Source organism: Pagrus pagrus (genome assembly GCF_965226575.1).
Source record: "Pagrus pagrus genome assembly, chromosome: 3".
NCBI lineage: Eukaryota > Metazoa > Chordata > Actinopteri > Spariformes > Sparidae > Pagrus > Pagrus pagrus.
Genome location: NC_140187.1, coordinates 29,170,458 through 29,194,417, shown reverse-complemented (window position 1 = coordinate 29,194,417; position 23,960 = coordinate 29,170,458). Strand labels below are relative to the sequence as shown.

General features: G+C 40.7%; 1 protein-coding gene across 1 annotated transcript in view; it reads right to left on the bottom strand.

Annotated features, from left to right (window-relative positions):
* The window catches only part of chl1b (cell adhesion molecule L1-like b), a 71,457-nt gene extending 49,643 nt beyond the window's left edge, over positions 1-21,814 (bottom strand). Inside the window, exon 1 of the mRNA XM_084349329.1 lies at positions 21,695-21,814. The gene's annotated coding sequence lies outside the window, so the exon portion shown is untranslated. The remainder of the gene's footprint in view (positions 1-21,694) is intronic.
* Positions 21,815-23,960: the final 2,146 nt, after the last annotated feature.

Here is a 23,960-nt window from a genome sequence, read left to right as displayed (position 1 = left end):
GTGCTCGTCAATAGGCTGGCTGCACAACTTTTCAAGCTTCATCCTCATGGCCATTCACTGAGCACATAAAAAGAACACTGGCTAGTCTACTTCAGTGTGTGTGTGGGCCGAATATGTTGCTTTGCCTTAGCAACATGGGAAATCCTTGATTCTCCAATATTTACCCTTAAAATGTCTCTGTTTTGGAGAATGTGCCATGCAACAGCACCACACATTTCTTTGTTGTCTTTACTTTGGAACCTGGGAAGCACGCAGTGGTGGGAAACCCATAGCCCTATTATTCTCAGAGCCTCTCTTGATAGCCAATTAGCCCATGTCAGGTGTAGTAGCCCACGGGCACAATTCTATAAAGTACACCAAGAACCATGCTACAATGCAAATATCCCTTCTGGCCCCACTTGAAGGGTTGTGCTTATCAGTGTCTGGTTACCTTTTTATGCTACATATGTCCAAGGAAAATCAAATGCAGCACAGGATACTTGGGGCTCAGGGTAGCAGTGGCTTATAAAACTTTAAATCAATACAAACTACTCACTCTGTCTGGAGGGGCCTGTTGAGGAAGTGCACCTGACATTTGCCTACAACCTCATGAATGACATGGACAGCTCAATAAATTACAAAGTACCTGAAGAATTTAATGAATGAGCATAAAGCAGCACCTGGTGACTATGGGCCAATAGGTACAGTTTTCCTATTCAGGCTAATAAAGAAATGTTGCTGGTTTCCATCATTATTTTATTGTTTATGTACACAAATTTTGAAGTAGAATGATATTACTGTGGAATTTCATAAAAAGAGAACTGTTACCACAGGACATCATATGTGTACTGAAATATCTACCCAACATTAAACCATCATGACAGATGTGGGTTGTCTCACCAAATCAAGAGTCTAAAGCTCTCAGTGTTTCTAAGAGCTAGTGCCACTTGAAAGGATGCTCGAACAAATGAAACAAATGCCTGTCTCAAACTGAAACACGAGGCACACCCAGAAAGTTATCTTTTCACTACTTGAAAGGACACATGGGGCATTAAAAAAATCCAGTGAATGGGGCTTTTGGAGTTGGCGCTTTTGTCAGGCTAACATCAAAAGCTCTGCCTGAAGACAGAATATAGCTTTGTGTCTTCTGTGTGTGGGTTGAGGTCTGCTGTTTGTTGTACTCAAAGTCACATAGAGGAGAACTAACTGCTGTATTTTTCCCCATTTATTGTTATGCCGGTTTCTGACTAAGCTTGACAACTATTTTTTTATATTCAGTTGCCCTATTACCATATAAAGCTTTGTTTTAAACATTTGTTCACATGATAGAAATGAAGAGAACAATCAGGATGCAAAAAAAGGCCAAAGCAATTCAGAAAATATAATACAGATGTTTTTTGCAATGGTTTTTTGTTCCATTGGTCCGTTGTTATATTGAAAATATATACAGATAAACCACCAGATTGTTTTTTTTTTAAAGAAAACAAAAACAAAAAAAGTACCGTTTCCTCAATGTTAAATAACTCAGATCATAATTTGGGGCAAGAATAACTGTCTAGGACACCATTATTAGCAAAGTTTACAATGTTTTACCCTCATTATAAATGCAAATAACATTAGCATCCTGTTATCACACAACATCAGCCATTCGACATATCTACACTGCGTGTCATAGCTCAATAACTAACAGCTATGGAGGAGACGATTACAGCAGCCCTCTGTAGGCCAATCAATAAAATTTGTCCAGATTACATTAGTAATGGGTGGTGACATTGGCTGCAGTCCCCATTTAGTAAACATTCATTTTGTTCAAGCAGGTTCTTTAAATCCAAAGCATACAAAAAGCTATGCAGCCTCGAGTAAAGCCAAGCAAAATATGCATTTAGTTTTCAATATTACATGCTGCAAAAGGGGCTACGCTGTGGGAGGTTGAGAGGTAAAAGCTCTACATTTCAAATGAGCACAGAGGGAGTTAATTCAGGTCTCAAGAGGTATCAAGTGGTTAGAGCAAAAGGGGACTGGTGTCCGCAGATTCTGAGTGTATGTTCGAGTACTGACAGAGCAGCATTTAGCTGCCATGCTGCAGTCTGCACTCAGTGGGATTAAATCTAATTTGCTTCATCATAAAATCGAACCTACAATGAGACAGGCCGAGGCAAGACAATGGCTAAAAGTCATTAGTGCTGGCATGCTATCTGTATCTATAGACGTGAAAAAGAGAGGTGTGTTGGAATCATGAATGTTACTTCAAACACTGCTGGAATATGGATTTATTTCGCGGTTTGGACAAAATCCTAGTAACAGTGTGGCTGATGGTGAGCCAGGCATGCAGCTGACCTCCCCATAGCTCCATGTGGTGTCTGGGTAATCAGGTTAACTGATGATTGAACACACAGCATTGTGAGCTCCACGACAGCCCATCCAAGAGCAAACAACACAAGACTGAAGGGCTCTTTTGGACTAGAAGGTACCAGCAACTTCAATCTTATCATTTCTTTTGTCGTACATGTCAACACATTAAAAGCAGTGTCAATGATGTGATGGTGAGGATGTGGTGTATTGTGTAAGAAAAGAACTGTGGGACATTGAAAGCAAAGGTGGGTCATCAAAAAGGATGTAGCATTGATTAAGCAATGGGTTTTGTCACGGCACAATAGAAGTCCTTTTGCGTAAATATTTGACTGAATTGTTCTAAAGAGTGCTTTGAATGTCTTTAGACATGGTGGGAAACTTGCACACTATTGACTTACATTCAGTGCTTATAACTCATCATTTCTAGGTTTGAAAGTGAAAAAATATGTTCAGAATGAGGAATAAAAAGTATATAAATCTAAAATTGCCTTTATCCAACCTTTTCTATCTCAACCCCTTTTCCAATACCTCAACTCATGGTATCTGCCTTTACTCAGTACTGATCCGATACCAGTGCTGTTTTACCTAAATTTTAAATCTGTGTACCTTACTCCCATTGGACTCATATTTATTTAAGGTAACATGAGGCAAGGGATTACTGTGGCACTACAAACAAAGTGGCAACCAGCTGTGACTGAATGAATGTAACTGATAGTGGAAATTTGACACACCTGAGCACAAATGTGGACTGGTGTGTGTAATTAAGGGTTTTGAACCACATAAATGATCCAACAGTGGCTGCTCTGGAAATTACATGGCAAAAAGACTCACTCCTGTCAAAAAGCGGCATTGATGACAGCCTGTCACTCTGTTGTCCGTGCATTGCTCAGTCCATTTACACTAATGTTTAGTAGAGGTGGGAATCTTCACTGGCCTCACGATTTGATTAGATTACGATTCAGCTGTCAATGATTCAAATGCAAAACGATTATCGATGCATCGCGATGCATCTCAGTGTATGGCATCCTAAATGATCTATGTTACTGCACATGGCTACTTTTTCATCATTTAAATTCCTGTTTAATTCAGAAAGTCCTTCCAGTAATCAGACGACAGCAGTGTACAAAATAAAAGCTGCATCTTTTCAAATCCATAAACATTACAAAAACACAACATTTATCCATCTGCAGTGCCTTACACGTTTGTTGTAATCTACAATAATATTGTTTTCACATGGCAGCTTTAAGATGAGGCCGTGCACCTCTGAAAGTTGACAGCGCCTCCTCAAATCTTGGCTGATTAGCTGGGCTTGCTGTAACAGTTATTATTTATGGCTGCAGACATTAGCTTCAGGTAAAAATGGCTAACGTGTTTAGTAATTGCTGTGAGGCAGAAGTCACGCTCAGCGTGGGTCTCATCTAGTCCGTGCTTCCCAGCAAGGTCATAAAATCCGACATGTGCCACGAGATGTTTGTTTAAAAAAATACTCAGTGAGTTTTTATTATCACTCGTAGATAATCTCTGCCTCTCTCTGACACACCTCCTACATAGGTAACGTTAGCCTAATGTCCACCCACAATTCAGAGAAAGGGAGCAACGTCACAACGTAACTTTATTGTCCAGCTGTGGCCGTACAATCAACATAAGCTGCAGACTCTCGATTATACTCGATGCAGAATCTTCCACATCATGATGCATCTTATAATCAAGAAATTTCCACACCTCTAACCTTTAGCATGTATTCTCCATTAGAACATCAATAGCACTATTGATAGTAAAGTCTTGAGAGATTCCATCTCATCCCGTAAATAGTTCAAACATGTAAATCCAATGTTGTGTCTCTTTGAAACAACTGTATTCTCTTGATTATGAAATGACATATTGATAATGGAGTTAAGAAACAAGTCTGATGGACTTTAATCATTCAAAGTGGTCAATACAACATTGACATGCTCCACAGGTTGACCAGAATGTCACTCAAGAAATACCTTTTGAGCAGTTGACATAACATCAATCCAAAAGGGCTGGAGGCTACGGCCTGGCACTGCATACTGCCTGCCAGCACCAATACAGATAAGGAGTAATTACTTTCCCAGGCAATCACTAAACCCTGCCTGCCTTTCATTTATTTGCTTGTAGAAAGTTTCTCCAATACAGAACCTTGTGTTGCCATCATTTACATAAAGGAGCAGATAGTTACTGGAATTCAATATTACTCACTGGAATGGCCAACAGTTCCAGTGACAGCACCTGTGTTATCGGTCACATTATTGCCACTTTTTTTTCACCTCTACAAGCCCACAAAGTCCATGACGACATGATGTGTGGGCTTTAATAGTCACACCACACAACACCAGTAACTTTATATAGATATTTTAAATGTCACTGTCCAAGCTCGGCTCCGAACAGACTGCAGTCATTGTGAAGAAACCTCAGTGTTCGGTGTGACATAACATGCTTGCGTGCATCTTCAAGAAGGAAAAAAGGGGATTCGGAAGAACCGTTCCCCAGGAAACCAGCGGTCTTGTTGTCATATTTGTCATGTTCTGTAATGTGTCTGGCTTTTTCATGCAGTCCCCAGCCACAGCCCCCATTAGGGAGGACTATGCCATGTCGTGACATGGGAACCCTTATAAACGTGTTAAGAGCCGGAGGCATTAGCATTTTGGACGCTACTGAATAGAGGCATTTGTTCCTCTTCCTGTGCCTCCCTGAAAGACTCTATTAAAGGGAGGTTTAGGAATTGCTCTGTTTTGGACTTATTGAAGTTGGGACAGCACAGAGAGTTTTTGACAGTAAATTTTCCTAGAAAACATGCTGTTTTTATTCAGTTATTGTGCACAATTCTTGACTTTTATAATTAGACAAATAAAATGCCACTGATAAAATAAAACTACAGCAATATATTCACCCTATGCTGTCTTTTAAACAAACAGCGATGTCTCTTTGCCACAAGGGTCTGTCAAAGTTTGAAACATGGAATAGAGCTAGAAATACTGTACAGTAGGTTAATAACGTTTGCCTCAATAGAAGGTTACTGGGTGACAAATAGAACAAGTCAATAACAGCAGACTGTGCCTCATTTATGAACTTTTCTAGCTGCGACAGAGAAAAGTCCTTAACAGACCCTAAATAGCTGCAATTTACACTTCAATTCGCACTCTGTCTTCTTCATATATCTACAGATGTAAGATATCATAAAGACAGAAGTGCTTATCTGATTCCACCTTGCTGCTTTTTAGTAAGCTGGTGATAGAATCAAGCAGAATTCCTCTCTGCTGTTGGCTCCATTAACGAAGCCTGTGATTGATCTCTGATTCTATCTCATGCTGTGGTCGCAGCAGGGTCTGTGGTCAGTCCGGGGGAGGCTCTTCACTGTCTGACATCCTAGCTTTCATCTCAAAGCCTTTAACAGTTTATGTGTTACATTTGGAATGACTACATCATCCATAATGCATACTCCCCAGCCATGCCTAATGATGATGAACAATGGTTGGTACACTGCATCTTAGCAGCGTACACCTCTTAATTTGATTCTCTATCACCAGTTGCCTGCAGTGCCTGAGTGCTGAGCTGCTGATCCAGAATGTAGTTATTGAGAAACAGAATTTATCAAATGCAAGTGAACTGGAAACAATATACTTCTCTAACACACAACTGTAAACTGTAAAAAATGCTGATACATTTTTTTATGTTAGGATGAAATTTGTGTGTTTTTTCCCCCTATTTTACTGAAAACACATTCATGACTGATACTTTTTCTTTTTTTTTAAGATTTATGGAGATAGAAGCCTGGTTACTTGAGAGCAGCAGTGGTATGGAAGGCTTGTTAAAGTGACATCAAGAATTGAATAATGTTCCTGTAGAACAACCCTCTACCTTTATTTCCATACCCTGATAACAAATCTAAGCATGTCTAAAAAACACATCTAATCTGTATCTTGGCAACTGCTCTGAGGCTGCACTTGTAAAAAGCAATACTAGCAGAGGACAAGTTTGTTGAAGGACATTTAAGGAGATTAAGCAACAATTACACAGCCTTGGAAAAGTGACTGTAGTCTTCTGCCAGCATACACAATTATGTGCTTTTCATTTTGCCATTCCCATAAAACTAATCAGATTAGCCTTTATTGTCAGGAATCAAAGCTAATATGATTTAAAACAAAAATTGGAGCCAGGCTGATATATCACAGGGCTGATATTATTGGCAGATATTGGCTTAACAAAGACAGATGTGTATCACAACAGATGTTATTTAGCAGAGTAGCATGTTTCTGATGAGAACATGAAGAATGAGTTTATTCTTCAGCTGTAAACCCTGCTCTGTAACTGTCTATACCACTCCTCTCTTATAATCAAAATTAAACACATTTTAGCTGATCCATTGTCTTTAGAATATTTTTCCCTGGAAATCATTATAAGTCTTTGTCCCTCCAGGCCAGTTTCGGTCAGATTCCAGAAAGCTGCACTTTGGATACCAGCCTCTGCTCCATATGGGGGGATCGATCGCCTGCAATACGGGTATTGATCAGCATCAGGTAGTACAGAGCACAGCCATTGGGCTAATCATCATCAATGACGCCCTATTTACAAGGATCGCACTGGATCCAGAAATCAAATCCTAAATCGTGCACCATCTGATATCCCTGCGGAATCCAGACAAACCCAGCAGAAAACAGAGTAAAACCTTTCTGCATCCTATTTGGTTAACCGGCTGACATAGAATAAAATAAATATGCTGTATAAGGTCATACCAAAACATACGGTCTCTGCCATGACATCAATTAACCAGCCTGTTCAGTGGTAAAGGCAACAGGGAACCACACTGATTTAATTCTGCTTGTGATATACAGTGAAGCTCTCAGGGGCACACAGAGTGGAATTATTGTGAAGGTTTATTGATTTGTAAAGTGTACATTTGGAGGAGGGAATGATTGTGCCTTAAACCAGGGAAAAGGCCAAGCACAATGACTGCAGGCTCTTCTGTAAAGAGTTCATTTGGACGGCTGAAAATCTATACTGCCACCACAGAAACAACAAAGGGGGTTAGTCTATGTCCGCCTTTGCATGTAATTGGAAAAAGATGGCCAAGTAAAGCTTCTCACCATGACAGAAGAAATAAACAAACTTGATGAATGTGCCCTGTCATGGCCCTGTATTGATTTTCAAATATTGCATTTAACACTTTCTTGAGAAATAGAGGTGATAAATCTTCATTCTACTGAAATATATGCATGCAGATGTTACTACCCGACCTTTTGATGCTAGAATTCTTTTCCTTTCTAAGATTCTTACGTGGTTATTTGAAATCTTAAAACACAATTAGGAGTCCAGGGATAGCACATCCACAGCACATCAATTTTATCAGCCCCATCCCCCAGTTTAACACTGCCACCACTGTTTGTCTCTCCTCCCAGCTCCCCCTTTCTCAATATTGAAACGAGTAAACAACGCCATCTTAGCCAGCCTTTAAATGAAGATAAACGAGGACAAACTCCCCAATTAGCCTCCTTTGATGATTCAAGGGTGGTTGAAAGAGGACGTCACCACTTATGCACTCGTAGTGGCTCTTTGCTACCAAAGGTTTTTGCAGCCTGCATCCTGCTCTAAAGCGGGAACAAGAATAGTGAATTCATCTCCCTTGAATTAATTCACGTGTTCACACCCTCAAGTCTCAGATGAGCCCTCTGAATGTGCAGAGGCAGCAGAACAGGGACAGCCATTAGTGTCCACGGATGTAGAGCTCTAATGATGATGGCTGAGGACTTGCTGTGCTCTGCATTCTGGGCACCAGAGCTCCTGGCTCTGGTCAGATGGGAAGCGATCCTCCAACATGCTCTTCTGTAGATAGTAGTCTTGCTGCATTTACACGAAAAGAACCAAATGGCTCAAAACAACATCGCCTTTTTGCACCGAAGCACGTACAGCTGTGATCAAACCTGTTCTTTTTTTCTGTTTCTTTCATTCGTGTGAATGTTTTTACCCCAAACCACAATCTTTTCCCCTACTTAACCAAGTAGGTTTGTTACGTAAACCTAACTTCAACAATACAAAGAAGGTCTGATACACCAGTCACTGGTCGTGCAACGGTCAGGTCTTTGTGGGTCCTGTGATATATGTAGTTTTGGGAGTCATTGTCAATCAACATATTCAGTCGTGTTAAGATATGAGAAGTGTGTTGAAAATTAGGCAGTCTGTCCAAAGAAAATGCATCTACAAATGAACCAAGCAGCAGTCTCCAGTGGCCAACCCCAGCCTTCAAACTGGGTGCTGTTTACTGACAGTGACAGAGAGGCAGAGCTATGTCATCAGTTTAATGACCCCACCTCCTGCTTTAACGCAGCAGCAGGAAACTGGAGACATGCAGACTTATAAATCAGCTGCTGTGTGGGGGGAAAAACCATTTTGATACCATTTTCACCACTTATTGAGCAAAACAAATCCCCTTCTGGTTCCTGTTGGAACCAGTGTGAGGCCTTTTCAGTCAGAGCAACATAATGGATACCCCCACCTAGAGCAATGCTTATGGTTGGCTTGATCAGTATTGGCCCCCATTTCACAATTCACAGAAAAGGGACAGGCACACAGACGTGACTCTACTGGCAATATGTGCACTCCCAGCAACAGTACGCTCCTCCAGCTACATACAATATGAATCACCTCGCAGACTGTCTACATATTAGATGACTATGTCTATTTCTCACACCACATATTTAGTGTTTTTCCATCCCTCTGGGGTAGTCAGCATGCATTCACGGAATGACATAGCAGGGTCCAGATCTGGTAGATTATTGTATCCGTTTACTCCTAATTCTTTCAATCACAGCTGTTTTACCATCTGTGTTAGAAAAGCATGTACATAACTGCTCAAACACCAGACAGTACCAATGTGTATAAATTAGACTAGGGTTGCACAATTAATCAAAATATTAGCAAAATCACATTCTGGCCAATTGCAATATCTCAACAGAAGCTGCACTTTTTGGATAAAGGTAGAATGTGTCACAAAACAGCATTGCTGTTGCAAGTACTGTAGTGCTGCAGAGATGTCCTGGCCTACCAATCTTGTTCTCCATGTGTAATAAAACATGTTTGTTTAGTTCAGACCCTAACAAATGTCACATCATTAGAATTTTAATAGGTTTTTCAATGAAAATTAAATTGTGACGCAAAAATGATCTTACCCACTAATCATGAATCATATCAAATTATCTGCCAAAATAATTGCAATATGTACCACACTGTGCAGTCGTAAATTAGACTTATATCATTCAAAGCAATTAACTAAGCGCATAAAAAGCCTCAAGTTATGAAAAGATGTTAGAAAATTCAATTTGGAAGTGTTTAACATTTTTGAGTGACAACAGCAACATATTTGAGTAATATATTTTAGTAGTACAGATTTTTCTGCAACATTTCATCACTAACAGTGTGTATAAAATGTTATCACTCAAGCAGTACAAACAGCGTCCCTGTTGTACTTTACATCTCCCTGAAGCTGCAGATCAAAATACCACAGCGGTGATTGCCAGAAAATCCTCCTCTCTTCACTGTGACGCTAACATGCCTCTGTCAACTTAACAAACTGAGCATCAGTCTCTCTTTGTGAAGTTAAGACACACTCCCACACACCCTAAAGAAGTCTCATTGTTTTTCGCTCAGTTTGAATAGTTCTTTACACTGTGATCGTGTAGCGAAGAGACGAAGGATGTCGTTTCCTTCATGACTGAGGCAGCTGAAACCAACCCAAAGGAGGAGCAGCTTTTCTCCTAAAAGGGCTGAAAAATGAGGGTGGTGTATGGAAGAAAAGAGTGTCCACTGTTACAAAATATGCATGAAGGTTCTTTGAGAGCCAGCAAAGTATGTCCGTGCTCACTGGAAGGAATGCAGTCTGGTCTATTATGAACAGAGGAAGTGTCTGCCAGTGGACTGCCCTTCATAGAAAGGCACAATGCACAGGGTTAATAGCACTGCTTCTGGCACACTTTCGACCCCAGCTAAAGCCCCATCACACTGCAGGTGGTTAAGAAAAAGAAGGGCTTGAGTATTAAAGAGGCCTCCGTGTGTTAGTAATGACATTCGACACGGACCAAGAGAGGAAGACCTGCCTGTAACCTTCAAACTCTCCACACCTCTTCCACTGGTGAACCCCAGGAGGAAGCGAAGCCATCTGTAACTTTGCTTTGGCTGGAAATGGTGAACCAGGGACTGCTCACTGCTCAGGGATATGAGCCAAATGTTTCACCAGCAGGTGAGTTACACCACACAGCAGAGCCAAAGGGCCTATACAGCACCAGTTCAACAGGAAGACAAGGATACGCACCCTGGGAGAATCAGACTTGTGGACAGACTTTCTCCAGGGTATGTTGGCCGGTGCTTCACCCACTTCACACTCGAAAAAGGATAACCACAAATCCATGACACAGGGTGCAAACTGTGCCTCAGCTGCTGCAAGTAGCTGTTAGAAGGGGATTACTGAGGTGTAAAATGGGTTAAAAACAGGAGGTATGAATTTGTTATCTATAGTGGAGGGAAGGCACACGTGAATTCATCAGCTGTCAGAAAACTGACAGACCTCAAGGCTAATGGTGTCAATTATACGTGCTTTCTGAGGTGATCTCTGCCAACATCCTGTGTCAAACTGTCATCCCATGAGCACCATGGCCCCCGAAATTATCATGACCCCTGCAGAGCTGGCAGTCTCTTGTTCCTCTATTTTTGTAAGGTGGATAAATCACAGAAGTGACATCAGCACGACTTGAAAGAACTTCAAATTCAAATTCATTTTTCAAACAGAGATAGACGCTAAACAGGTGTTATTCCCCTTTTAGTGACACTCGAGCTACAGGGTGTTATTGAGGCCGATTTTAGTCTAGACGCACATGTAAGAATGTGCGAGAACACATGTCAGACAGCATTACAAGTCAATCTGCAATGACGTGTCAAAATAAACCCATACTATGTAGTAACAGAGGTGTGTTCTAGTGTGGTCTTTACTTTACTTGTTACTACTTACATGTTCAGAATTCATTGGAACATCTTTCTTGTACTTTCTTTGAGTTTAATTTTCTCTCCAAAGTGAAGAAACTTTTTCTTTGTTAACCTCAATTAATTCATGAGAAAATCCATCACGCATGACTGACTAGAATTTAATATGTCGTTTTGAGAGAATTTGTGAGATACAAGTGGTCTATGGCTGGTGTGTGGCTGTAGCACACTATGAAACAAAGTTAGACTACAATTTCACCGAATAATAATCCTGCCTCCGTTATCATACTTCTGGCAGATGCAAGAGAATTAGAAGCAAAGCTGCCGACAAAACTCTGTCACTCTCTCCAAGAAAATAAATCACAGCGGCATGAAGTCAATTTAAATGCAAATGTCAATGTTTAAGACAACAAACTGCCTACAGTACCGTATCTCCAAGAGTTATGGTGCTGAAGTTGAAGACCACCCTTACGCCCTTGCCGGGAAGATGACACACTGCCTGTGGCTTATGACACACCACAGGAAACCAGAAGGGTCAGCGGAAAGCCACAGAGAAGTGAGCATCCATCCAGACAAGAAAAGCCTGTGTTACATGTCACAGGAAGACTGATGGGAGCATTTCCAGGCTGAAGCCCAGGATATCAAAGTAGGATCACAGCTATTGATCTGTTTTTGTTTCTCAAAGCCATCGCTTCAAGCCTTTAAGCCATTTCAAATTGGCAAAGCTCTCACACTGAAATGGTGCAGGGTTTGTTCATACAGACTCAAGAATTTTTGATAGAGCTCAACAATTCTGGCTGAGACTCATGTGGATCTGCTTGAATCTGACCAGATCCTGAAATACTGAAGAATGCAATGAACTGAAACCAGATTTAACCCAGATTCTCACAATAGTGTACAGATGCCTGCTGTTTTATAGGAACCAGAGGCAATGTTATTTTCTCTGCTGATGAAATAGCTGACCATCCTTTTTTTGTTTGTCTAATTGATATTTTTATCAAGCTCCTTTTTAATGTTCTTCAAGCATAAAATAATGTTAAAAGTCTGCCTAAAATAAATTAAGAATTAAAGAATAATACATGATGCAATACATGTGCATCCCAAGATCAGAGGATTGTACTTTGATGAACATATGCAGACAAGCCTGCAGGGCACTATTTTTATCTTTAAAGTATTTGTTCCTCTTAATATCAACCGGGTTAATCTGAAACAAACATCTGCTACTTTCCACAACATACAGTATCTACAATTCTCCAACACAGTAAATTAGCATTTGGCTGTTAATCATACATTGCCTCTGTGACAGAACAATGTCATCATTATTTTCCTACAGTGCTCCCTTTAACATATTTTCTTTTCCGTTGCGCATTTAGTTTACTGTACTAGTTTCTGTATTTGTCTTTCTGCTCTGGAGATACACAGTAGTTCACACAATGCACAAAAATACAATCTGTTCACACTCTTGGGATCATGGCCTGTAAAAAGACCCTGCGGCTATATTTCTGCAATGAAATACAGCTCCGATGCTATTTCAAGACTGCTTGGAAGAACTTTGTGAATAAAACTGTTAAACTAAGCATTTTAAGATTATAATCTATTTTCTAATGTACAACAAAAGAGAAACAAGGTTCAAACAAACAAATGCAGATACAACTTTCACAAAAACTATTGAGGTAAAAGCTTTTTTAATCTACCTTCTGTACTATCACGTGTTCCAAGCTGCTACATAACAGTGTTTGCATGCTATTTTCCAAAAGGAAAGTAATTCCAATTATAGTAGACGCAAAACTTGATGGTATTTCCTAATGAGCACTACACTCAGAATTAGCCATTCTCTAGGACCGTAGTTGTTTCCAGGAAAAGGCTGTATCACACTGATTAGCTAATGCAATTAAACAGTATTTACCCCAACCACTGCCCTCTTGTGTGTCTGAATGACTCAAATTGTGTCTAAAATGTTCAGCAATTTAGCACCAAGCTATATTCTTTAAGCCTCAACATCATAATGTTCTATCTAACCTGAATGAGACATCTTGACTGCTCTCATTTTGTGGGCAAAATCCATCCCACGACACTCATTAGAACTCCACTGTAAACCGCAGAAAATGTTACAAGGTGAGATCGTTCGCAATCCGATACGAGGCCATAAAAACGAGCTCTGCGAGAAGTCTTGGTTTCAACTCAAAAAATCTGGAGCTGTAAAAATAATGAGGTCAAGAAGGTCTGCAGTTCATAGCTGGTGGTCTGTGGGTCACACTTGTAAAAATGGAGAGCGGAGCTCCCCCAAGCTGATGAATTAATTTGGATTTCTACCAGCTTGGCAAGATTCTTTCACTCAACATTTGCTCTGTGTGGGGGTGAGTACATTAAGAAACAAACATGCTGCGTTCTGGCTCTTTACAGAAGACCCTAAAGGATGACTGCAAAGACTTACAAACCATCACAACATTAAAAACTACTGATAATTTTAGTTAGAAGGAAGACAGTAAAGCTATTGTACATAAAAGGACTTCTACAGGCTGTACTTGCAGCAAAATACTGCATTGGTGTACCTAATGGCCAATAGCAGAACATGCTGAAGGGCCAGGCGGTCTCTTTTTTATATGTGTAAGTTTTATATGTGAATAATAAACAATGAACAATAAATCCTGTATCCCCAAAAGGATTAAAATATCATGAAATCCATGTTCCCGGCCTCTCCAGCTACAATCAAACCCAACTGACAATTTGCAACAAATGAATCGATGCACCTGCTCCAACAGAAAACAAAAAAGGATTACACCTCTTGCTCATGTGTTAGCCCACTTAGCCCATTGACCACTCAGCAGCACATCCCCTTTTGTTTCACGATTCTAATCATGCTTGATCTGCTCTCTAATCTTCCATTTGGAGGATAGTGCTGTGCTTGACTCCAGGCCTCAATGGGCCAGTAAACAGTCTCTTACTATGCAGAGCAGGCACCGGGCTCACATGTTCACACCAAATCATCATACATGGAGCTGTGCTGGCATGGGGCTCCCAGCAGTCCACTTACAGCACCCAGTGGAGCCCAACACTATGTAATGAGGTCCCAGAGGAAGCCTCTGGACATCGAGCACAGCTGTCCTCACTGTGTACACTGTCACATTGACATATATTACTCACCTGCTTCTAGTCAGACAGCACTTAGGGGGTACATTATCTCGTACAAATGATCAAGTGCAGGTCTGTATACATCACATTTTAGACAGTGATTTTTTTCTGACTATGCAAAGAAAACTGTGTGAAATTTTAAATCATGTGAGCTTCCAAAGGTTGTAAACTATGATGAGGTTTTGGTGAACTTCAAATGACCTTTTTTCACAGCAGACATTTCAGCATGTCAAGCACATGTGTGATTAGCAACATTACAAATGACTGCAGTCTAAGACTGTATTGTACATGTTGGCTCCCAGTCATATCCGTCATATCTTACAGGGAAACTTAATTTGTTTCACCTGTGCTTTCCCTGCGACGTCATGTCAGAATGTTACCCAACCTTCAGTGCCAATATCCAAAACCTATTCCTTCCTTACAAACCTAATTTAGTCTTGCTAGCAGTGTAGCTCAAATGATGGCGGTGACTGTCGTTGTTGTGCTTCGTACTAATTAGCACTAAATGAATTAGGATGGTGAGCATGGTAAACATTAGGCTATACCTGGAATACATCAACATGTTAGCAGTATCACTGTTTAGCTCAAAACAACGCTTTCTGGTTGAAACTCTGGCTGTAGCTTGTTTTTAACAAAATCCTTTATTTCTATTTTTGAAAATAGGCTAACGCTGCTAATAAAGAATAGAAAATGAAAGAGTCTTTGGGTTTTGTATGTTTTCACAATTTTTTTTCGCAAACTTTTTATGTTAAAATATCAGCAGATTAATAGATAATGAAAATAATCATTAGTTGCAGCCCTAATAATTCTGTTTAATTAAATTAGTCAACTGACACACCACTAAACAATAAGAATTTAGAGAATGGATTACCATTGATTGGGTAAAATGCAAAACATTTGGTTCCAGTTTATCAAATATGAGAATCTGCTGCTCTTATCCATATGACTTGTAAATTTAATGAGTTTTGGGGTTTTTTGACCGCTATTTGGACAAAGCAAGCAATTCAGGGTGTGGGAAATGGAGACAATTCCATCAAATTAACTGGTAAATGGCACCAGCATCACAGCAACGTAGTGTGAGGCGTGTTTTACTTCTGCCCCGGTACGTCCTCTGTGTCCCCTTGCCTGTCAAATGTGTCCTCCCTCATCCTTGGTGCCCTTCACTTTCATGTCCCTGGGGTCCCCTTGCAACCTTATCCATGCAGCCCCACACAATACCCTTCATGGGACACAAAGCCAGTGATACCGCGCTCCTCTGTCCAATTCTCTACAATTGTCACTTTTATTCCTACGTTCTTTGTTCGTCTTACCTCTGTATGCATGAGTTATCCCAAATTGCGCCAGCAATTGAAATGGAAATCATCCCTGTATCCCAGTGACTTAAGGGCAATAACTTCTTACTCTTTGCGACATAGCTGTCATGTTTGTTGTTCCTTGGAGAATCTTATGGCTGTGTTGCCCTTTTCACCAAGGTTTTTAACATAAACATTGAATTTAGAAGATATGTACCCTGTGATTCAACAGCGGCGTTATAAATCTGAGGGGGCATGCAAGAATCAGGACAATATGATACGGAAAATGAGTTTGAAGCTGACAGCAATGCACAGTGGGATTAAAATTCTTCCCATAAAACACTGCCTTATTGGTTCTCTTTATTGGTTATGGTTTTCATGTGAGCATAATGTAAATTGATTAATTAAACGTAAAAATGACTACACTAAAGCCATAAGAGGGAGAATAACAGTACACATCACTGTCTGTGCAGTGAATCCAATAAAGGACGGAAAATTCCCATGAAAAGCACATTCACAAACAGCCTGGAGGAAAGGATAACAACACAACCAGTGAAAGATGTTGGTAAATGTTGTTGCTTGGACAGAACAATAACGAGTCGTATTTTTTCTGAATGATGACGTGTAAACACAAGACTGCTGGCAGCAAATAACAATATGTCTGGATAAAATGTTTTATGATAAAAATTTAAGAAAACAATCTGGGCTTCATAGAGATAGGACAATTACAAGCCAAACTATCCCTTCAGGCTTAGACGTGTGCAGAGCACATCACCAGTGTTGGCTACTGACCTCTTATACCCTCCTGCTGGGAAAAGAAGAACTGAACATATGAGATAACACTGACCTCACTGCCCGTTTGTCCTTCAGTATTAACTTTACTGATTAATTGTCCATGCAGCGCGAGAAGCCATTGATCATGTTCCCCCAGTGGCCCCAATGATGCAGTGGCCTGTTAAATAAGAAATAAACCTTGATTCTGATGATCAGCACCTCTTATCCTTGCATCTCCTCTCTTCCTCCATCCCCCATCGGAGGCTACATGGTGGGAATTATTTCCGACACTCCTCTGCCTCTCCTCTGAACCGGTCACAGGTATCATAAAAAAATCTGGCAAATAAATATGCACACTGCCAGAGAGCAGGCAAGGGAATGAATATTTCATGTAACCAAACACATTTCCAGAACATACTGGCTAGAATGTGCCTTCCAAGCTGTCATCGGTGACAAACATGAAAGAGGAGGGCTCAGGTACGGCGACGCTGCAGCACTCTCAACTCTGCCTGCAGCACAGGGAGCACGAGTCGTCACTGTAATTGCTTGTAGTGCTGGAGCCTGAGCTGAACCTCAATTAGGGCCTGGGTACTTGCTAGGCTTCACACCTTCTCCTCGCCCCTGCCAGCCACTCCGGGAAGCACTCTCTTACGTGTCAACACAGCCAGGTATCAGTATAATGTTTGTCATTATCACAGTTTAAGTTTACACTTTGTATCGCTGGACCAGCATACTTAGAAATCCCTAGAAATTATTTTTATACATCACCACCAGCAGCTCATTCTAGACAAGGTGATAACAGGGCATCTTAAATGGATATTAGTCTGATACAGCAATTCACTCGTGCTCACAGTTGTTAGGCTGCTTTTTCCAATCTGTAATAGCCATCTGATACTCCAGATTCCACCTGAAAGACTGAATTATAGCCTGAAATCACATTGCTGATGCTGATAAGAGATGCATCCACTATAGACTGGGCACAGACAAGACACAGATTGACATTTCAGAGTGGTTTGAAATTTGTAGACGGAATGTATCAGATACTAAACTACTTCACATCAAATAATGAGAATTCAGGTTCCAGTGTTTCATGGCTCAACTTTCTCTCATGTTTCACTGAGGCTGGGCGCCTCAGTCGCACTGAATCTTGATACATACATCTTTCAGTCTGCTCTGTTAAAGGCCAGGTGTGTACACTGTGGGTAGAAAGAAAGGGCTCTCTGTGTCTCTCCATTACACTCTCAACCCCTACCTCTCCCTTACAGGATAATAGAGTTCACAAACATACTGTCCAAAATGTCTGCTGCAAGGCAAACACACCTATATGAACAGCTAAAGACAAAATCACAGCCTGTCTCCATCTATCACATATTCAATACACTTCCTGCCTCCAAATGTATTTGTGATGCTTGTGCTGAGGATAAAAAACAACACAGTAAGGTGTAAGCGGCGGTGTTTTTATCACTCTTCTATGTGACTGAGTTTCAATCTCTGTGCAGCAAAGAGCCAGATACCACACTGCGTAATGCCTCATTGAAATTCAGCAAATGCTACAATGCTGAATATTGTTAATGTTTCACTTACAACAGGCACTGCCCCACTAGCTTCAAGACTGCTGTGGTTTCACGTCGACTTGAGAAAACCGTGCTTTGATCCAGCATAGTTATCGATCAGTCTCTAACCCTCCATTCTTTCAAAAGCTCTTAGTGTCTCAGCAACATTTTGCTCATAGATCTTATAGTAATGTTTTTGAACCTTTAAATTCTGCTTTCACAGCTTGTCACTCCACTGAAGTGGTGAATAATCTTCGGCTTACTCTGGACCAGATACGGCTTTGAACGCTACAGATCACTGTAAACTCTTACACTGACTGGAAAAAACCACTGTCGTCTCTGGCCTGTCTCTCAAATATTTTGAGCCTTACATATCTGAAAGAACACTGCGTTTCTTACAATAAAACAACAATCATTTCTGATATGTAATATGGCGAACCTCAGGGCTCTTTACAAAGACCGCCTTTGTTTCTGAATGAGCACACCTGTCAAATCTTCTTCAACACTATCCCTCAGCTGTCAGAATACAGGGCTCCTGTCTGTACCCAGAGTTAAAATGAAGTCTACAGGCTGCAGGCTGCGAAATCAACAAACCTGAGGCTTTGAATCCAAACTCAAAACTCAACGTCCTACCTTATCCTTCAGTTAGCTGCTTCTTTTTGTACCTGTAATCATTATCCCTCCAATGGGTCAGTCTCATTCTCAATGAATCTACTCTACTGTAAGCCAAGAACTTCTATTCCATGTTTCTCACAGCATCTGTCTGACTCTCTATTTGTTTTTTGTCCCACAAGTACATGTGCATCACAGCTGTGTGTCCATCTCGCTCTCTTTCTCTCCTGATTTTCTCCTTCTTGCTTCATGTGTTCGACCATCGGCCATCCCGAGACCTCTCTGTCTACCATGGCTGTCAGTGCCTGGATGTTTTTGGATTTTGATCTTCTTCCTCCAGGAGATTCAGCCTCTCTCCTTGTCTCTGGCTGTTTCTCTCTATTCTCCTATCTGTGTGTTTGAGCTTTGGCTCTTGTGTGTTTAGGTAGTCTGTCCAGAGGTCATGTACCTCAGGTCTGTTTGGTAGCACCTGGAAGATGCCTGACTTCCTAACAGATTCATATTCTTCATATTTACATATATCTAGAATTTTGTCATCTTGATTGTAGTTTTACTATGTTGGTCTATTCTCTATACACGACATCTGTTTCATGTCTATCCAGGGTTTTTTAGGGAGTCATTCCTCAGCCAAATCGAGGGTCAAAGAATGAAGGGTGCATATGCTGTGCAGATTGTAAATCGCCTTGATACATGTGTGGAATATTATTTCTAAAAAAAAAAAGACTTGACTTAAGAGTTACCGGAACAGAGTGTTTCTCAACATATGAGCAAACATTTGTTTGTGGCTGAGGATGCCAGACATTAACATATAAAGAATGAGTTGGCCCGCAGCTACAAAGGATGTTCTGTTTCCTGCATTTTGTAATCTAAATGATTAAAAGGATGAAAAAGGTCCATGAAATGCATCAGGTCGGAGCTGCATATTAAGTGGTGAGAGGGCTGGCTGACATGGACCGGCTGGGAGATGGTCGACACTTTGCTTGTCCAATTACTGGCTCTCGCTCAAATTGTTTGGTGAGAAGCATTCGACCTACTTCTGGACACAAAGCACCACTGCCCTGAATACAGAGAGGCTGGGGACCACGTGTGATGACAAGTACCATTAGAGGCTCTTGTCTTTGGCCTAGAAATTAAATTCAGACAACTTACCTGATGTGGGGTAATTCTGGCTATGAAAACTGGAGAACATATGTGCTTATGGCTTGTCCTGATAGGATGGGCAGGGGACAGCATAATTAGGATCTGCTCTTCTTGAAGAGCAGCTTGAGATGATTACATTCACTAATGGCAGTCTGACCTTCAGTAGGTCTTTGTGGTTAACGTTAAGCAGCAACAGAATCAGTATAAGGACAAGCATCACTTCTAGTTCTATTAGAAGTGGTAGTGGGACTGTGTTTACCGCAATCTTTAGTTTTCAAAATGAACCACAAACTGTGTTACAAACAATATAGGCCAAGCTGATTGTGTTGTGAACAATGAAAGAGAAGCATCAAAAGGAATACAAATATCAAATTATGGATAAACTGTGAAACACTTCTGTTTCCTGGGATTCCCTCAAAGGCATAATCTGTACTGAGACGCGGCACAACAACACCGAGGAAACAAACATTTGAATTTGCAGCACTTCCTCACCCTGTGTGATAAATTTGCATAGCCTGTAAATATTCATATTGAGGGAATCACTATGTTATTCATGAGAGATATATCCGGTCTATAAGTGCAACACGTTAAGCACAAAAGCTTAACGCACAACTGTTCCATCCACATCCTCATCAATTACCAGAGCCATAGGTAACAACCACAACACCAATCTTATTTAAATGTCACCATAATGTGATTTTAATCGCACTCGTCGAAGCCTCATCAGTCATCCTGATCTTCTGCCATGCGTATTTTGCACTTGTGCAACAGAAATGCATGTAATGACAACCAATTTCCTTAAGCGTGGCGAAGAATTAAAGAAAGAGGATGTTGTTTGTCTGTGAAAACAACAGTTTTGTTTTTGCTCTGAAAATGCATGTTAGTGCTTCGTCAGAGGAGTCAACTGAACAGGAAAAACTGAGAGAGTAACACAACCTTTTACAGACTTTCAACGCTGTTACAGCACTTACCCGTTCACACTAGAAAAATAGATATGCTGAAATGGCATATGCAGTTTCTGTCATAATCTGTACTTCAACCATCAGCAGGGCTTCTGCACAGATGTGCGCTCATGCATTTTTTTTCGCCCCCACTGAACATAACTATCCCTGTGTCTGACACATCACATGCAGGATGAAATTTATGCCAATAGAGAGTGAGATAATGCTATTCAGCACACTGGATGACAAGGTATGATTCAGTTCTGCGGTTGAGCATTCAGCATGGGAGTCAGTGATAAGCAGGCTGAGATCATTACAATGTGATGGGCACTGTGGTGGCAAATAAGAAAGGATGGCACAGTGTGATCTCCAGTCAGAGATTACTATCATGCATTACAGGCACTCATATAAATAAGGGGAAAAAATAACTATTCAGAATGGCATCAATTCACACTTATCAACTCCACTGCCCCTTGCAACATGTAGTTCATTTAAAACGCCCTGAAAGCTCCATGATCACATTTTCTGCTACAAAGTGGGGTAATTCTGCCTCTGCAGGGTGGTAAACCTGGTCAAGCTAGGTTAGCCCTTATGATTGAAACAGTGAGTCCAGTTAATATTCCACTCATGTAAAAACTGAAGATATTACAGCAGGAGTCGTGACTACATCCCCTTGTACATAATTTCCCCCATTTTTAAGACAATTTTTTAACAAAAATTCAATTTTTCAACCACCTGCCGCGAGGTGCATGCAGTCAGGTGCAGGTGCGTGCTCACATCACGCTACCAACTGACAGCTCCGCGTTCAAAGCTAGCTTACATTTGTCACAAGTGCAACAACTAACAACACTCAACAGGGGGAAACTGTGAAAATAGACGTTGTTTTTTTTTCTCATACGAGAAGAAAAGGCAGAAAATTGTGGAAACTTACCTTCAGGTGCAACTCATGCAGCGGCAGCCGTTCAGAAAGTTGAATTCTCTCCCACCGCTGGAAGAGGGGCAGAGGGAGCTTTGACGTGACGCCGGCTCGCCTCGCTGTTGGTCTGAGGCGGAGCGCCTCCCTCCTCCCCTGGATGCTACTATCGCTCCCCCACCCACCACCACCTACACCACCACCTCCCCTCTGGAAGAAAAAAAGAAAAACTAATAGCGGTTTTTTCCTCCTCCTCCTCCACAAAGACAGACTCAAAGAAAAGAAGGGACCCTATCGCAGTCAATAGGTTTTCTACAAAAACCCCATGGCAACGCAGAAAAACCGTGAGCAACTTCCCCGCGTTGTGACCGGGTTAAAGCGCCCCCAGCCCCCAAAACAGTGACAGCGGCATTATTCCCAAGCTTCAGAATGAGCAGGTTTTAATGGGAGGAGGTGGAGGAGAGGAGAGGGGCGCACCAAACTACTGCCCCGCTACTACTGCTGCTGCTGCTGCTGCTGCTGAGGATGTTGTTGTAGCATAGATGAGACATTGCAATGTAGTGAAGGTCCAGTGTGTTGACTCTCAGTAGTGAACTTGATACTCCATGATGTTCATTATCTCATATGGTGCAGTAGCTAATTCATTCATTCATTCATTCATTTGTATGGGTTGCATTTATATTTTTAATTTCTATTACTTATATATCACTTGTGTATATTGTATATATTTAGATTTTATTAAAGTTATTAAATTATTCTTCAAATAAAAGTTGACCAAAGCGGTGTCCTAATAACAGACGGGCCCAAATGCTGTACTTCTTAATTAATAATGTAGCGGCCTTAACTATGGTTGCAACAGGAGACATTTAAGCAGTTTAAACTATTAAAGCTGCTGTAAGCATTTATTTTTGTTATTAAAATACATGTTGAATAGCTCTGTATCCCAACGGTAATCACAGTTATAGTGTTTGGTCAGTGACCCGTGTCTCCCCCCGTGCTCACGCAGTAAAATAGAAAATACGTTTTCTGGTATCCCTGCCCACTGGCTTTCTACTCACATGTCCCAGTACAGACAGTGTGACAGTGAGCCAGAATGAACAGTACCAGGACCTTGAAACCTGAAGCAGCTGCATGGAATTCAGACATCATCAGTTTTATTAATGACACCTGTGATTTCCTACCGTGACATAACGATGTCAAAATGTCTGCTGTGAAAAAGCCCCACTGTGGTCCAATATGCAACATAAGTGTGGCGATGAAACCTAAAACCTCTTCTCTTTTCAGTGAAGTGAGACATCTTGTGTCCAGTAGTTTATCTTTTGAAATAAACAATATACTGTATGTACTGTTGTATAAGGACAACACAATTTCATACTGTTTTACTTTGTTCGTATGTGGCGGACCCTGCCACCTTTCTAGCTTCAAACAGTGTTCTGGGACCTTATTTTCCTCTGAGAACTGCTTGTTTATTCAGTTTTGGAAAAAATAAATATTTCTGAGTTTGTGTTATAACCTCATTTATATTGTAAATATAAAAAATCTGAGTTTGAATTTGTCTTCAGAAACTACATAGTGCCCCTTGAAGAGTTGTGAGTTAAGTAGAAATGATATTTCAATTAAAACAATGCAAATAAAACTAAAATACTTAAAGTTTAAAAAAGAAAATTATGACTTAAACATTTAAAAATGCTTTATATGAAACCCTTTAAAAAATAACTAAAATAGACTATAGTGAACCAATAAAGGTTATATGAAGTACAGAGCCCTGTGTTATTATGAACTCAGTTTCTTTCACCGTAACAATATACAGTATCCGTGAGAAGTGAAATTGGCCTATAGTAGCTCAGCTGATGTATTCTCTGGTGTCTTCCTCTCTATGGTCATTTTAAGGGCCAGAGCTTATGGTGATGTTGTATAAGATACCATTAAGATGTCCATGAACAATAAAAACAACCTAAATGAAATCTCATTGCACCAGTACAGCTTCAAACCTTACCATAAGTTTGAACACCTTTCTGGTCCCAAACGTTGCATTTATCGCACAACTGTTGTATAGGGTTGTGTTTCATAAACAAGTGTTCATACTGTTGTGTGAACCTGCTGTCTAGCAACAGTGTTCACTCCATTCATTATAATGCCAGCCTGTGTATAGTAGTCTAATAGTCTCTGCAGGGATGTGTGATTTCAGCACCTCTGACAGCACAAGATCATTAAGAACTCTTTGCATCAGAGGAGCGGGGCAGTAAAGGTCGGCTAGAAATCAATTTATCCAATAACCTCAGAC